Source organism: Accipiter gentilis, chromosome 5 (genome assembly GCF_929443795.1).
Source record: "Accipiter gentilis chromosome 5, bAccGen1.1, whole genome shotgun sequence".
Taxonomy (NCBI): Eukaryota; Metazoa; Chordata; class Aves; order Accipitriformes; family Accipitridae; genus Astur; species Astur gentilis.
The window spans coordinates 4,287,610-4,304,509 of record NC_064884.1 but is presented as its reverse complement, the minus strand read 5'-3'; the positions used below and the strand labels follow the sequence as shown (position 1 = coordinate 4,304,509).

General features: G+C 48.7%; 1 protein-coding gene across 9 annotated transcripts in view; it reads right to left on the bottom strand.

Moving 5' to 3' along the window:
* Nucleotides 1-16,455, bottom strand: part of CDON (cell adhesion associated, oncogene regulated) — a 55,734-nt gene extending 39,279 nt beyond the window's left edge. For 5 of the 9 annotated variants that reach the window (XM_049800385.1, XM_049800377.1, XM_049800379.1 and 2 more), the window contains exon 1: nt 16,129-16,275. The gene's annotated coding sequence lies outside the window, so the exon portion shown is untranslated. Of the gene's footprint in view, nt 1-4,162; nt 4,182-15,571; nt 15,604-16,128; nt 16,276-16,357; nt 16,378-16,436 lie in introns of those variants that run through there. The other 4 variants (XM_049800382.1, XM_049800381.1, XM_049800380.1 and 1 more) reach the window with 4 other exon arrangements.
* Between the last annotated feature and the right edge of the window lie 445 nt (nt 16,456-16,900).

Here is a 16,900-nt window from a genome sequence, read left to right as displayed (position 1 = left end):
CAAAATGCTGCTTGCCATGCATTCATATGGTGCCCAGCCCCAGAGGATCCAGTGTCCTTCAAAGCACAGCCAAGAACCTGCCCTGCTTATTTATCAGACCATGAACTTCTCATCTCCACCCTTGCAACTGAGGGCAGAGTCAGTACTAAGAAGAACATTATCTCATACCCACTTTTTTCTCCTTTTCTGACAGGTTTTGTTCCTTCTGGTTTAGCTCCCTGAATCATCTTCCTGCCATCTCAGACCAGCTGGCAGGACAAGCCCAGAACCTCCCTTCCCAGCACTGAGCAGCCACCAGAGCTATTTAGCCACCACTCCACCTCAATCTAACCGCTACCCTACTCCTGCTCCATCACCCCCCTCCAAAACTCTGACCTTCAGTGAGCCAATTCAGCATGCTGAAGCTAAAGGAGGAAAGGGTTTCTTTGCTAGCCAAATGCACCGGGTCCTACAAGTGCCGGAGCAAACCGGGGAAGGAGGAGGAGGAGGAAGGAAACGGCATGCTTGGGAACAGAAGGAGTTATTCAGGTTGCCCACTCCACCTCCAGGAGCTGATGGCCTTCTCTAAGAAGCCCTAGGAAAAAGTGACAGAGCTGCTGCTTCAGGGGCAGCACTGCCCACCAGCTGCAGATGTGACAACAGTTTTCACCTAGAGTAAACCAGCTTTGGATACAAAAGATTTCGTGTTTCTTCTGAACAGCAGCAACTCAAAAAATCAATTAATCCAACCTCACTTTATAATACGACATATGATTTAACACCTAAAGCACAGCAAGGGTTTTTTTTTCCTAGGTCATTTATTACAGAATTACCAAGAAAAATCTCCTTTTAACTTGCTCCCCAAGATTGTTTCTGTCAGTACAGCAAAAATCGCAGATTTTCAAAGCGCCTAAACTTAAAGTAAACAAAACCCCCAGAATCAACTAAAACACTGTGCCTTTAGTGCAAGCAAGCCGAGTTAGATCATTAAATCTCGCACCAAGACACCTTAAAAAAAAAAAAAGTATTGAAGCCTGTGGCATTCCAAGAGAAAGCAATCAGACATTCCTGCAGCTCGGCTCCTCAGTGATCTCCAAAGCCTTTGATCACTGACTGTCTTCATGCTGTCCTCCTGGGGTCTGGCAAAATGAGTGTAACAGCTGGCATATATACTTCATTAGCTTTTTGTGCTGGGGAGGAGCGGGTTAGAAGCCCAGTAGCAACCGACAGTCTGCCCGTCGGCTTAAGGACTAACCTCCGAGGTTTATTCCTGGGTCTTTTGGTAGCTGGGAAAAGCCCCAAAGTAGTGCCGAGCAACTGACACCGGCGCATTCACCCACATACCACATAACTCATACGTACCGTGCCTAAAGACACGGCAGCCATACACTAAGGATGCGGCGGACAGATTTTTTAACACCAACATACGGGTTTGAGATTGCTAAAAGGCAACCAAGCCTGCTGAAGCCTCATTTTTATGAATGCTTAATGACCACTCAATCATTAACATCAACCTTTAAAAAGCAAATGCAGCACCTACAGTGTTCATTACCCTCCCCCTCCCCCCTTTTCAGGGTCTCAATCGAGTCAGTCAAGCGTGCAAACCGATCCTGTCGCCAGCAAAAGCATTTCCTTTCACTGTGGTCAGCCAAAAGCAGGGGAAGAAAATGGAAGTGACTTGGAGTTATGGCACCAAAAAGGCCAGACAAGCAAGGAAATAATCAACTCCACATGAGCCACTTCTAGCCCATCACAATGAAAAGGGCCTACGACTAACCCCAGGAAAGGTCAGCGGGACTATGGGGGTCATAAGCTGAAAAAGGCAATAGCGAGCAGCTGCCAGCTGCAATAAGAATCAATGTGTTCCTAATTACACTCTGAAGAGAGAGCTCCAGCACTGAAAAAAGTCGCGCTGTAATCACTGCTTGTGTAAAAAAAAAAAATTCAAGTGCTCCCGTTTTACTCTCTTCTCCACCTCCAGCACTGAAACTGCAGTTTCTGTGTTACTAAATTACAGGAAGCCGAGCAATGGAGATAAGGAGCCAGGCTTTTACATAAGTGGTGGGTTTTTTGGTTTTTGTTTGGTTGGTTGGTTTGTTTTGGGTTTTTTTCTTAAAAATACCATAATTAGGCATTTGTATTAGAATCACGAAAGACAGGATTTTGTGAGTATAAGCAATAAAATTACATACTTCAAAGGGATTTTGTGGATGCTTTTAGAAAACAAACTGAACTCTGCCTAGCAGTCCTGCAAGCCTGGTATTTTCTCTATCCTAGAAAATCTGACAGGGAAAACCCCATGAAAAAACAGTTTGCTGACTTTGACCCTACAAACCAAGTGTGAAAGATATAAACAGGTCAGAACGCAATGAAACATACTCAAAGGCATCTACAGAAGGAAACCAAACAGAACAGCACTTAAAAATTACAAGAAAAAGCATCCTTTGATGTTACGTTCATATTTATTTATTACATTTTAAACAAAGGAAAGTATACTTTCTAGATCCTTATCGCAGCAACTTAAAAGGAGAAACCTTGCAGTTGCACAACCTTTGCAATCCTCACCTTGAATTAGGTTAACACCTCCCAATTTCTGCCCATACCCATGCCTAGCATCCCTATCAATCACTGCTAAGCCAGCACCCAAGGGTTTCCTATGCGTATTCCCACTTAGTGATTCAATTGGTATTTTTACTCCTTTTAGGTAACTTCCATTTTTATAAGCAGCCTTGCCTGAGCATGCATGAAGCTTCGTGCTTGCTCCACACAATTTAAATCCCCGCTGTGAATCGGTGACAAATGCCAAGAACAATTCTGGGAGCCAAAATATCTATCGATTGTGCAGTGGTTTGTAATGGCACATTATCTCTGTCAAAATACAGACTGAATATTTGCTCAGGATGGCAAATGGCAGGAAAACCAAACAGCACTGAGCAAACAAGACAGCGACCAAGTTCCTACAAGGATAGGGGACCTTAAGTCCCAATGGCCTTCCTTAATAACAATAAGGCATACGTGTCTTTTTCCAAAGCTAAATAACATCAGTAATTTACTAAAACTCTGCTGGAGGTAAGGTCTAGCAACACAGGACAAAGGTGACACAAGATGACATTAAGCAACTGGGGGGGGGATGGGGGGGGGGGGCGGGAGTAGTATTAGCCTGAAAACATGGCCAAAAAGTTGGCCTGCCTCAAAGATGGAGAAGCAGATCTTTTGCCGAGTTGTTCACTGGATTTTTCTATTTTGCTTTCAGGCCTGGAAAGTCTCATGGCTGGTATCAGCTGCTGGACTCTGATCAAAGTTTAGCTTTCCATTAATCCTTTGAGTTATATGTGAGGCTGATAGAGATTTTTTTTTTTTAGAAGACAGTTAAGATTACTCAGATACTTAATTTGCACTCCAGTATTTCAAAAACACCTTGACTTTAAAACCTCGGTCTTGGCGTACATATGGTCTTGATAGAAGAACGCATGCTTTGGCATTGACTGAAGAAATGAATTTGTGAGCTGAGGGAAGAAAATTTAACGGTTTGTGTACTGTGCCTCTGCAGCATACAGCTGAAAACACTCCGAAGTCACTAGTCTGCTATCGACACATGTATGTGCTCTGATGGGGGAGAGCTGGGATTTCCACCCTGCCATATCAGCACCGGTCACAGCGAGACAGACATCGGGGGGGGGGGGTGGGAACAAAAAAACCCCAACAAACCAAAACCATAAATCATCACAGAAGCCACACTTGCTTACCCACAAACAGGCATAACAATTAGGTTAATTTTATTATTAACTTCAGAAAAAAACCTGAGACAGTCCCCCTGCTGCCACACTAATGAAGTGGGTATGGTTTCTGACTCTTCCAGCCTCGGGGGAAGAAAAAGAACAGTGTCAGCCTAATATACAGTTCTGCTGGGCTGCAATTATGCTTAAATGCCTAAATAAGGGCTTTTAGACCCCAAGGGATCAGAAGGTATCATTAGTCTAACAGTTCCATCAGAGTAACTGTAGACCAAACACATTCAAAATTCTCACTTTACTCTTCAAGGCCCCCTGAGACCTCACCCCTCTCATTCTCTCTGGCTAGGCACTACTTTGCCTCTTATTCCCATTTTCTTGCCGTATCTACCTCAACACCTGTACTGATTCTGTCGCACCGCCTTATGATCCCCAATGACAGCTCTGCTCACCTTCAATAATGTCTCGAAGGGTTCTTCGGCAAACACCCCCCTCTCTGCTCCTTCCTGCAGGGTTGGCCTGATGGTCAGAGCGAGGCGTTTGTTCTACTTTTTCAACCAAGTGATTTTTACCAAGAAGGAGATTTCGCAACCAGTTTAAGCCAATTTAAGGACAGGCTGCTGCCGAGGAGGGCAGTAACACCTTCCTTCAGGACCTGGCTTGCATTCTGCTATCTGCACCAGCAATCGTGTGGCCACCAAGTGAGTCAGATACGCTGGCAGATCCAGCTGAAAACTCAGCCAAAGAAAAGTGAGGTTTCGTTTCCACCTGGATGAGGGAGCAGTTTCAGCTCACTGTGCAGTCTTGGAGCGCTAGCCCAAAGGAGGAGCTAGGAATGGACATCCATGAAAGGGAACTTTGCACTCTAACAGCGTGAGGCCTCAGATCAACTTATGAAGCACCGCTCCAGTATCCTTAATAAACTCTGAACTGCAAGAATGTAGGCAAAAATTAAGAAAAAAATATACGAAACCCAACTCCAAGTGAGACGTGCCCATTTTCTCAGGCGTACTAGGGGACTCGCCGTCCTAATTATGAGTTACACGTACACATGCCACAGCAAGCTTCAGTACTGCCTCATGCTGTGTCTTTTCCCCTCCAAAAAGTCTGGATTTTGCATGTCAAGAATGATCACCCATGTTTATAATTTCTCTACAGTTCCTAGAACCAGAATCAAGCTCAATTAAAAAAAAAAAAAAACTAGAACCACAGGCTCGCTCTGGTCATCAGAAAAACCTGTCAGACAAAGGAGCTTGTGTCCACGCACACTGCCTGAAGGTCCGCTTCCAGCCGCACTCTCATGCCTGGTAGATTTTGACGTGAGAGAAGGTTCATGAAAAGAGCAGCAACCATGGCTGAGCAACGTTAGAAGACAGCAAGCTCATTTCTGAGGCAATTCCAGATGAATACCGACACCTCGTCCATCAGTAGCCTCCAGCAAGCAACAGCTCTAAAAAACGCAGGCAAATGGGTTCCTTTTGCTGCCTTACCCCAAGTCCAACTCGGTCTGTTGCAACTTGCACGGATCCATGCTATCCATGATCCCTTAAAGGGAAGCACAACTATTAAATCCACACCTGCAGCCAGAATTTATAGCAACCCCATCTACTGCTGTCTTACATCATAGGCAATTAGGAGCCTGTGAACTCATGGCTGTAGGATATGGGAGGCGCGCTGGAACCAGAGAGCAAAGGCTGTGTGTTAGAGCAGAGTTGTTAGTCACCCTTTAGAATTCACTGTGCCTGTGGATGGCTGAAATCATGCACAAAACAGAGCAACTGATCCATTTTGACTCTACTTTCTACACAAAAGTGCTGTCCTCCCCTTGAAATTGCTGCTTCCCCTCCTTTTACAGTAGTCCATACACGTTGCTGCTATAGCCAGTCTCCAGGGCAGATAGGCAGGAGAACGATGCTGATTAAAAAGCAAACCAGCTAACCAGTGACAGCTGAGGAAGAAGGCAGGAAAGACTCCATCCTTTCTTCCCCTGATTAGAACAAGCCTTCAAACAATTCATCCTTCAGCAGTACATAAGCTGAACGGGTAACTCCGTTTTACTGCTCTCCTCCCCTCCCTTCCCCCACACTCAACAGATCAAACCTGGTTTCAACATTGAAGTCCAAACTCTTGGGCAAAACGACACTTCTGTGCTTCTTAACCTACAGGGGAGGAATCCTGACACAACTGACAATATTCCTCTAGCAAAACAATCCCATTAGCCTCAGGCCCAGATAAAAGCTGTCTTGATGCAACAGCTAGGCAAAGTGAGAAAATCATGTTGGTCAGGCCAGGTTTGCTACAACAAACTCATCTGGCTCCCATGTGAGGAGAGGGGTAGCAGAATACTGGGGAAGGCGAGGGGGGCTTTAGGTCAGATTTGCTCAGCAGTGTTGTGCAACCGAGCACCGGCCCTAGCTTCCCACCTCCTTTCTTGTGCCAGTGGAGCTGAAGGAGAGCGCTGATCCAGGGGAAGGAGGCAGCAGCGATCACAGAACCATAGCCTGAGGGTTCAGCTTCTCTAGCTCTGCTCCTTCACCTGCCACAGCTGAGCTGCCAGTCGAAGCCACACCATCGGCTCACCCCTGCTAGAGGCAGGGACCCCAACCCAGAGCAGACAGGCAATCGGGGACAGAAACGTCAAACCGCAGCAGTTCATGAGTCAGAGCCCTCAATCTCCTCCTGCGAATCAGGGTAACAGCAGCTATTACCAGCAGAACCAGTTCAAACATGAGCAACTGATAGGAAAATAGTTAAGTTTCATCATGGGTACCAGGGAGAATTTTCCACCGGGTTAACCTGACTGCACCCTGTTTTCACTCGCACAGACATATCCTACTTTGCTGAACATGATTACTGTTTGGACATCCAACAGCAGACCAGAGATTCCAGGAGACACCTTTCCCAAAGGAAGAAGGGACACCGCTGCTGTGGCTTTGCAATGCGGGAAGAAGGTTCAAGACTCTTCAGAGCACGTCAGCTCCCCCCGCAGAACTTCAATGCCAAGCTCGGGAACACACAAGAGCCCTGCAAAGATAACCGGCTGCCGGGATTGATTCCATCCCACATTAGCATCCATCAGATAGCAAGAAAAACAAGATTAAGCAGCACCACGGCATTAGTCTTCATCTAAACTTGGCAAAGAAAGCAAATGTTTCTTTTTTTGTTGGCTTCTCTTTGTGTGTTTTTGTAAAGCAATCTCAGACTCAGCCAGAGAAAGGTGCCTGGACTTTTTAATATTGGGGGATAAGAAGGGACAACACTTGTACACTTGCCAGACCCCAGATAAGTAGTGAATGCTTAGGTTAAGCAGGCTAGCATCTGCCTCCTGCAATATATACATTTCCAGAGTGAAAATAAACAGCTTCACACCTTTGGCTCGGAGAAGGACTTCAGCTTCTTCTATGCCCTCAACCTGCAGCCTCTCCACTCAAGCAAGAAGGGTCAGAAGGGTGAGAGTCACTTGCGATTCCCTTATTCCAACCTACAAGCATAAGGCTGGAAACTTTCGGTCTCCTGTCATACCACGTAGGCAGATTAGGGTCTTTGCTACTGCATGTAGGATCTGGTGTTGCTTCATTGTGTTTTACTGTAACCAGTAAGAGTTGTTTCAAACTCTGAATATACATACTTCCCATGTGTGTTGGTTCCATAGGAGCAACAGCAAACACACTAAAAAGGAAAAATGCTAACTTAAAAAATGGTCTAGTTTTCAAGTGCTCAGCTCAAAAGCCCATCATCTAGAAAGCTGCAGCTCAATTTAATGCTACCACCCAATTCATTTAAGATCTGTTCCTACGATGATTCAGGGAGCTGAAGGGACTCAAGCCACACAACTGCAGACGGTCTGACTTCAGTATCCACCATCTGTGACCTGGTCCTAGACTCCTCTCTGGCTGATCCTGATTCGCACAGCAATTTGAAAGTGCTGTCTGCACCAAAAAAAAAAATATCCCTCAGTCTGAATAGCTGAGTTTAAAATTATATCATTAAGCTTGAAATTTCAACATATTTAGAGAGTTTTGATAATAACATTTTTGATTACATCCATTGCCAGCTTCCTTCTACACCCTGACAAAGATTTAAAGTATACATTCCTATTTCACTCTGCAACAAAGATTAGTGGCAAGAACAGAAAACATCTTCTGTTCCAAAAAACCCTGGGGGTTTTCTTCCTTAGCTTGCATTTTATGAGAGGAGACTCAAATCTCCATCAAGCTGTGATACTTGTTGCCTGAATACTTTGCAGTGACAGTGTATCCCAGTGCTACACCAAAATGCACCTTCTGAAAAGGCCCACGAGAAACAAAGAGATTTCCTGAAGCTATTGCAAACCCAAAATAGTTCCTCAGAAGTAACAGCCCTCAGCAAACTTTATGAAAATCCGAGCCTACGCTTAAGCATATGCACACATAGCCATAATTCGGAAACTTTTGTGAGTTCTTACTGTGGGGAAGGGGGGGGGAACAAAGGAAAAACCGCATGCTATTGTTCAGTTTGACTCCACAATACATTTAATCTACATGGAGCTGGAACATTACACAACAAAACTCTTCAGCTACCAGAGATTACGTACAGTCAACACCAGCAAAACCCATTCTCCAAAGGGGGAAATACCGTTTTTAAAGATCTTATCTGCCCCACACAGCACAGAAATTCTCCAAAATACAGCTGAAAGCTGTCACTAGCGCTTCTGATCCCACACCCCAAGTGGATCGGATCAATGCAAGAATACCAGTTCTCATGAAACAAGGAAAGCCAAAGCTGATGAGTTTCATCAACTTGACCTTGAGCTCTCAAGAGCTTTTGCCGGTAAGACTGCAACAGACTTTGGGGTTCTGAGCAGAGGGAAGACCTGCCCAGACATCTATAACCATCACATCTCACAGTCTCTTTGAGCCTATCAACAGGACCTACCCTTGATGTGTTCCAAGACATTAAAGTGACAAGACACAGTCTATGAGCTGCCAAAGAGTTATTCCAGTACATCCATAGGGATGATAACAGATTTAGCTACACAAATTCCATTGCTCAAGTTGCGCAACTCCCTTCCCAGCCTTGGATCTGCCTGTGCGTGCGATAACAAGGACTACCCACATGTCACTGGGAGGAGGTCTTCAGTGTGTGGCTCCAAAACAACCCTGACCAGCTCAAAAGGCCACAGAGCCAGCCTAGCACAACTACAGAACCATCTTCCTAAACATCGTATTTCTACTTCTAAGCCACTCATTGCCACCTCCTTGTCCCCAACAAGTTCATTCCCCCAACCCCAATTCTCAAGCTCCTGTATACAACTTCTTTCCTGGATGCAGAGCATGCTGCCTTGTGCTGGGGGACAGTCATTGCTGCCGAGAGACCCGAGCAGTGCAAGCTCACCCCCCTGGCAGGTGCCAGCACCAGCATCAACACTTCTAACTAGGGCAAGTAGTACGTGCAGACGGGTGATGTCATGGCCAGAGCAGACAGGTGATGTCATGGCCAGAGCAGCCCGCAGGCACCCTCTCTCCAACCTGAGCCTCCCCCCAGCTTGGCAGAGCTGCAGTTTATCTTCTCGTCCACCTGGGACCAGAGGCCTTTGGCACAGCCCCATCCTCATCCCTCCTTTGGTACGGGGAGGGGGCAGGGGGGCTGGCGCATACACAGGTTGTTGTCAAGATTTCAGCAGGCAGGCTAAATGAAACAGTGAAGAAAGAAGCTTTTCAGAGGGGGAGGTGGGGAGAAGAGGCATACACGTATTAAACAAATCATCTGTTTGGAGCGCTGGCTCCTACTTGTTCTCAGTTATATTATTCACTCAAGAGTGGATTAATCCATCACTGCAAAGGAATCTCCTGATCTCAGAGATAAAGGCAACAAGTCATGCACTGACTGTCTGTGGATCCTCCTGAAAATCGCCAGCCTTTCTCATACCCTTATTTGGGCCGATCTATCATCTCTTAACAAACAAGAAGCAAAAAAAAAGGAAATTAAAAACTGAAAAAATACCACCTGATTACAGTAACTTTACTCAGGAAAACCTAGCTTAGGTCAATCTGGAAGCCAACACGGGATTTCAACTCGGAAGAATCATCTCCAGTTTCTTTCAGAAGGGGCCATGTTAACTGTCCTTTTTCCTTGCTGCAGTTCCCCCAGATGGGACTTGTCCTCACAAGCGGAACGGTCACCTGGGGGTTACCTCCTGAACTGGCACGTAAAAACCCCATAATTTCTTTCAAGATTCTTCAGAGTGAGGCCTTTTAGCCAGATAAATGGTTTGGTTTACTCAGTGAGGACTGGGAAAGGAAAACACACAGTACCATCCCTGTGCAGGAACAAGAGCATCTCCAGCTAGAGCAGGCTGCCACTCGGACACAAGGTGTCTACACAAAATACAACACCACCCTCCAGGAGGACGGACATCTCCAGCATCCGTTTGTCCTTCAGTGCTTTAGTGGATGACGCAGAGCAATTACAGAGGCATTCAGGAACCATCTTTTCTTCACCCAAGATTTAGGGAGGGAGAGAAGATTCCCCACAGGTCACCACTGACCAGAGCTAGCAGCCCACAATGCAGGGGTCTCGCCAGCACACAGAAGGTGAGGTTGAGCGAGCCGGCAGGCAACACAACCCACAGCTACCGTTGCAAAGACAAAAAAACACCCCCAAAAATGTAAACCAGTGGTGCCCAGCCCCTTTGCCTTTCTCCTTTGCAGAGCCTGTTTTGCAATGAGGGGTTGCCCACAGCACGAGCGCTTTTTCCCTCATCTAGTGTTCTTTGGTGTTTTACGGGTTCACTGCAAGGAAAACTGAGGTCTGCGAGGCAGGCAGACTTTGTACGACTGCAAGGTAGGAAATATTAAACTTGTCTTTGAATTAAACAAATAAGGCTCAACCGCTTGGTTCATTATCAGATACAATGGTTGAAGTCTGTGGGGAAAACTAAACAGCAAAACCCAGGGTATAAATCAAAGGCATGATCAGACAGACAGGTGAGGCTGAGGGTGCGGTTTCACCTTACAGCTAAGCCAAAGCAAAAGCTAGCCGCTGCCAAAAGGGACTGTCTCTTCCCCCAGCACGCTCGGCTCCCTCCGCCCCTGCTCCCTCACTCCCTCCTGCTGCTTTTGGCACTGCCCCCAGCTGCCAAGCTGGAAGAAAATAATTCCAACCCAGGGGATTTTTTTATTTTTTTCCCCTGCCGTTTTAGTGAGCTGAACTGGTTTAGTTGGGCATTTCTAGCAAGAAACAGGGAATGGGAGATGGAAGGGGGGAATGGCAAGACACCACACCTCCCCACACCCCCTCACAAGGCAACCGGCCCTTGGCTCAGCTGCAGTATTGAGAGTGCTGTTTTATGAGACAGCTAAGCCAATTTAAAAGCTGGCTGCTGCCAAAATGGGCCTTCCCCCCCCACTCTGCCCCCCCACCCCACCCCTCCAGCCCCCAGAGGCCTCCCCAGTCATCAGGGTGGAAGATTTAGCAACTCTAACTGCAGGGCAAGATCCAGCGGAAAGTTTGGGGCTTGGTTTTTTGGTGGTTTTTTTTTTTTTGAAGGGTTAGCTGGAGTCACTCCCCTGCGGCTGCTCTGCTGCTGGATTCCCACAGCAGGGAAGAGGCAGGAACATACCTGCCACCTCCTGCAGCAGCCAGTCCTCTGACTGAGCTGTAACGTGAAGCTGCACCCAGAGAGCCAGGGAAGGGGGGGGGGGGGGGGGGGGGGGGGGGAAGTCCCACCTGGCTAGAAGAGCTCCAAGACATCTCGTAGGTATGAGAAATGGGAAAACAACCCACCTTGCATGATTATTTTCCCTCCTGTTGAAAGACAGAAGGCATTTCTTGCATAGGAAGAGCAAGCAGGGGCTTAATGGAAAAGACAGGTGGTCTGGATGCACAAGTCTCAATCCCTAGTAGGGCTGAACAAGCAGTTTACCCTGAAGTGGTAACTGTCACTGGAGAATCATCATCTGTGCCGGAAAGGGAGAAGCGAGCTGGGGAAAGTAAGTGGAAAACTATGACACACACAGCCCTGAAAGTGGTACTGAGCCATCGATCAAGGAAATTGCTGGAACACTCTATTGAAAAAAAACCCAAAGACATACACACACACACAGATGAAACTACCCACTCTAAAAATTCTTGGGACAGGGTAGCTGGAGACCCTTCGTTACCTGAAGTAACAGAGCAAAGAGTTTTTTGCTGAATTTGCCAAGGACAAACACTCTCCCAGGGTGAATGATGTGGGAGAAGGGGACACACAATACCAGGGCTTGTTCAGGGAGGCCACCAGGAGAACATTAATGCAGTAGGAAAGGGAATACACCTGGAGAGCAGACCTAGTACCAGCTCACCTGTTAAACTAGATCAAAACAGCAAAAAAAAAAGTGTACAGGGAACACAGTTTGGTCCCCACGTACCACCTTTAAGAGTCAGGGTTGCAAGACAAGCTGGAAATTCCCATTTAAAGAGGAAATTTGACCAATTCTCCTCGATACAAGATTTTAAGCTCCAGAAGCCAGCATTTTTGATCAGTCTCATCCCAGTTGCAGACTGGAACCAGCTCAGAAGCTCCCCAGCCCACTGAAACACTGAGGGAAACAGCAAACTGATAGAAAAACACTGCAGCAAGTAGGAAAGTGGCGTGACTCAGCTGAAGGGAGCCACTCACCAGTCAACAGATCATAAGCAAAGCAGCAGACAAAAAACTGACTCTACATATAAAGGTCAAGTTTACAGTATCAATTAATTCATACAAATTAGATGTTGCCTAACAAAAGATGTTAGGCAGGTTTCTGAGCTGCATACAGCCTGCCGATTAAAGCGATTCCATATAAAATGTTATCTCAGATACCAGATCTCAACAGGTTTGCGGGTGAAGACTCACTCAGTCTCAGGGCTTCTGGTACTAAACCAAAGGTTTCAAAGCCTTGCTGGAACCAAGTCACCAGCAACAGAACTTGCAGCTGTCACCCAGACACAAGGGCAGTCACAGGACCTGAGCCAAGCAAAATGAACTCCATGAAACAAAATGCATTTTCAGGTCATTTTGCCTAAGTTTGTGTGACCTCCTGTTCCTCGCACCCAGCCCTGCAACCAACTTCCCAGGGAAGCCAAGATCAAAGCAGTTGGCCCTTTACACGTTCAACAATGCAAATAGCCACGTGAAGAGGAGCACTGGGAGAAGGTGCTGCTTGACTGTACCATGCGATTAGCTACATGCACGTCCACATCAGGCACTGCTTTGGAAAACAGCTTTATTCCCAGAATGACTTAATCATCACATGCTTCCCAGTTCGTCTTTTTGGCACCACAGCTGAAGGTTTGCTGGTCTTGCACCTAATGGTAGCGCCTTATCTCAAGCAGCCACCAAATTAATTTCAGTGGTGTTGCTACGACCGAGGACTTCGTTAGGCAAAGCAGGTGTGTTCAGGGATACGCAGAGGAGGATTTATGAGATGACGAACACCGGTACGGCTGTGTGCTCACACAAGCGAATCAATTGCTTTGCTTCACAATTTCCACATCTGCAGAAGCAGTCTTTAAACAAGTCAGTGTATTTTTAAGCTCTGACAGTTAAAGTCCTCAAGTGACATCACCTGAAGTTGGAGCACAGCTGCCTTATTCCTCTGGCACACCAGCGAGCCAAAGTAAGCATGAGCCTCAGTTTATAGGCTTACAGCACACCTTGAGATAATGAAAGCGCTGGCGGCATTTGCCCCAGCAGCAGAGTCAGGCCTCTCCTTACGTGTTTTTTCCCTCAGTCTTGGGGTAAGAAACACAAAGTTTAATACCAGTGCACCCCAGCCGGCCTGCACAGCAAGCCAGCAGAGGGAGCAGGCAGGAGTCCCGGCCCAACCACCACTCGCCAGCATCCCCAAAGGGCTGGCAGGCAAAGAACGAAGAGCACCAGGTCGAGCTGGCGTCCCACCAAACCCCAGCGCTTGCAAAAGGATGAAAAATAACCAAGACTGCAGGAGGGATGGCAAAAAAACCCCACTGCAGGCTGCTTTCCGTGGTGCATTAGAGCTTGCCAAGGCGGGAGCAGCCCACCGGCCCGCCCACACTTCACCTTGCACGCACGGGCACGGCTGTTTACAAGCGCTTGGGGCAGCTTAAGGGTGTAAATCGCATTAATCCAAGCGACAAAGCTACCGCGCTCATCCTTGGGTGAATTACTAATCCTTCGCCATTAGAGCCGTTCCCATTTTACTTCCTACCCCTCAGAGGAGGAAAAAAACCCCACCTTTTAACACGAAGCAGGCAGGTAAAGCAGTGGATCCCATCTTGGTATAACTCTACCTGTGAGCCCAGCTTTAAATAACCAAATAGTTTTGGCCAACAGTCACGGGTTTCTATAGCTGCTTCACAAGCCTGCAGATTTTTCTGGGATGGAGATCCGAGACAGTCGGAGGCTTCCCTCTTGTTTTGGAGAAGGGAGTACGGGAAAAATGTTTCTTTCTTTTTCATGGAGTGCTGCTCCATTATCAAGCCCTCCCCACAAGACAGGCTCGTAACTGCTTTTAAAAGGTATAAGTTTGGTTTCAACGCATTTGAATCACACAAGGGGCCGGCACTTGCCCCCTATTTTAGCTTGGTGGAACAAAATCACCGTGGTTGTTACTAGGGCACGTGTATCTATCAAGTTTAAGGGAAAAGCGTTAAGAAATCACACCATGAAACGTTCGCTGCTACTCAAGAGCTAAGAATTTTTCGAATATAGCGACACGAAGGAGTGGGCTGTTGCCCTCAGCAACCGCTATTACAAAAGCGCTTTTTCTCCTTAAAGAAGTTACGGGTGGGCAGTACATCACATAAATCTCAACTGTCAAAACACCAGAGTTGCAGAAGATGAGCAGAAAAACAAACCGGCTCCACGCAGCTCAGCTTTAAGCACCATCACAACAGGATTACCTGCTTTGTTCAAAGAAAACGCCGGGCCACAGACGACAAAACCCCAGAGAATAAAAGTTTACGTGCTCCTCGTCACCTCAGTGACCAGTGGCTGCGGAGTGACAACCCCGGTGTTTGGGTTAGTAAATTGTATTTCTGGTGCATGTGTGAAAGATACAACTCACTGAGTAAACACCCCTCAAGAGCTGACAGTTTTACTGCCACAGGCTTGGCGCGGCTACTCCTTCTCAGAAACCTCCTAGCACACAGACAGAGCAAATCATTTGGGGAAAGCATTAGGAAAAAAAAAAAAAGCTACATAAAGCCATCACATTTACCCATTTGCCAATCCTTTAAAAGGTTATGAGGTGGGGGCAAAATAAACATCGCCTGTTCTCTGCCTAACAGTTGAAAGTTGTGTGTCACGTCTGAAAACATTTCCCTTTTGGTTTAAAAACATCAATATTGAAAACACGCAATAGTCGACTGGAAAGTTCTTTCATTAAAAGTCAACAACTGTATAATTACTAGTCTTTTTCTGGCAAAGAGGCAGACAAAGCAAGCAGAAGTAATTTCAAATTCAAGAGCTAGACTGCTTCAAGGATGGAGGCGCCTTAATGCAATTAAAAAAGAAAGAAAGAAAAAAAAATATCAGAGTTAAGATGTCACGACGCTTTACAGCCGGCATCCTCAGGCATCGCACACCACCTCTTGCTTTAGGGGCTGACTTTCAACCGCTCTAATCGCGGAGAAAGTGACCTTACGGATTAAAAACAAGCATTGAGATTAACAATTTTCAGACGGTTAAGAGGCTAGACGCGACCCCAAGCCCATCCCCTGCCGCACCGCCTTCGAAGAGAACAGCACTTTAATGACAAATATAGCAGAGTCGGAGCAACTTTCGCTGTGAAATGAGACCGTAAATCAGTAACAGACTGGAGGCAGAGCAGTGAAACGGCGCTCCGACGCTTTTTTTTTTTTCCTCCTTTTTTTCGACTCACCAAAGCGCTCTCTGCAGCGGCTCAGTTTTAGTCTTTTCGCCCGCTCAGTCTCACAGACCGAGGAGGAAAAAAAAAAAAAACCAAACAAAAACAAACCAAAAAAAAAAAACCCCAAAGTCAGATGGTTTGAATAAACCCCGCGCCTGAGACCCGGCATCAAACGGAGCACGATAAGCCCCTTCGGTCGTGCCTTGACTTCGGCACACGGCTTACCGGGGCGGGGGGGACGGACGGACAGGGACGGGTCAGCCCCCCCCCCCCCCGCCTCCCCTCACCGCCCAAACCCGGGCACCGCCGGGCACAGACCCCTCAAGATACCGGCTCCGAGCTCCGCCGCCGGCGGCCGCCACCTCAAGCCCCGTCTGTGTCTGTGTGTCCGTCCCGTCCCCCCCCGGCGGGAAACGGCTCCGGGGCTGACAGGAGCCGCCGCCACCTGCGGCCGCCGCCCCCCCCCCGCCTTTTTCCCCCCCCCTCCCCGCCCCCCCGCGCGCCCCGCAACGGCCGCGCCGCGCGCCCCCTCACAGCAAGGGCGGCGCGGCGGGAAGCGGGCGCGTTACCTCTCGGCAGCCGCCGCGCCCCCTCCCTGGTCCCGTTCCCGTTCCCGGTCCCGCTCGGCGGCGGCTCCCCAGGACATCCCAGGCTGAGGCGGGCGACCAGGCGGACGGGAGCCTCCATCCAACGCCGCCCGGCCGCGCCGCTTATCTCTAAACACCCCCCCCGCCCCCCCCCCCCCGTCCCCTTTCCCCAAACCCCCCCCCCTCCCCTCCCTCCCCGCCCCGCTCCCACCGGCGCCCCGTGTCGGAGGCGGCGGCGGCGGCGCCTCCTCTCCGCCTCTCCCCTCACCGCCCCGCCCCGCGGAGCGTACCAACGGCCGGCGGAGGGGAGGGCGGACCGGAGGGGGGGGGGGGGGCGGCGGCCGGGGGCCGCAGCGGAAAGGAGTTGGGGCCGGGCGGGGTGGGGGGGGGGGGGGAAGAGGAGAGAGCGGGACCGGGTCTTCTAGCGCCCTGCGGGCAGCCCCCCGTGCTGCGGGCCCTTTAAGGGAAAAGGAAGGGGATGGGGGGGGGGGGGGGGGAGCTGCACGTGCGCGCGCGCCGCCGCACCCCGGGCGGAGCGGAGCGGAGCGGGACGGGGACGGGGGGGGGGAGGAGGAGGAGGAGGAGGGAACTTGCACCCACCGTGCAGAGCCTGCAAGCTTGCAACCGTGCACCGGCTGCTTGCTTGCAGCGGGGAGAGCGCGCTGCCGAGGGCCGTGCACACGTGCACGCTGCCCCTCGTGCACGCTTGCACCCGTGCACGCTTCCCCTCGTGCACCTGTGCACGCTTCCCCTT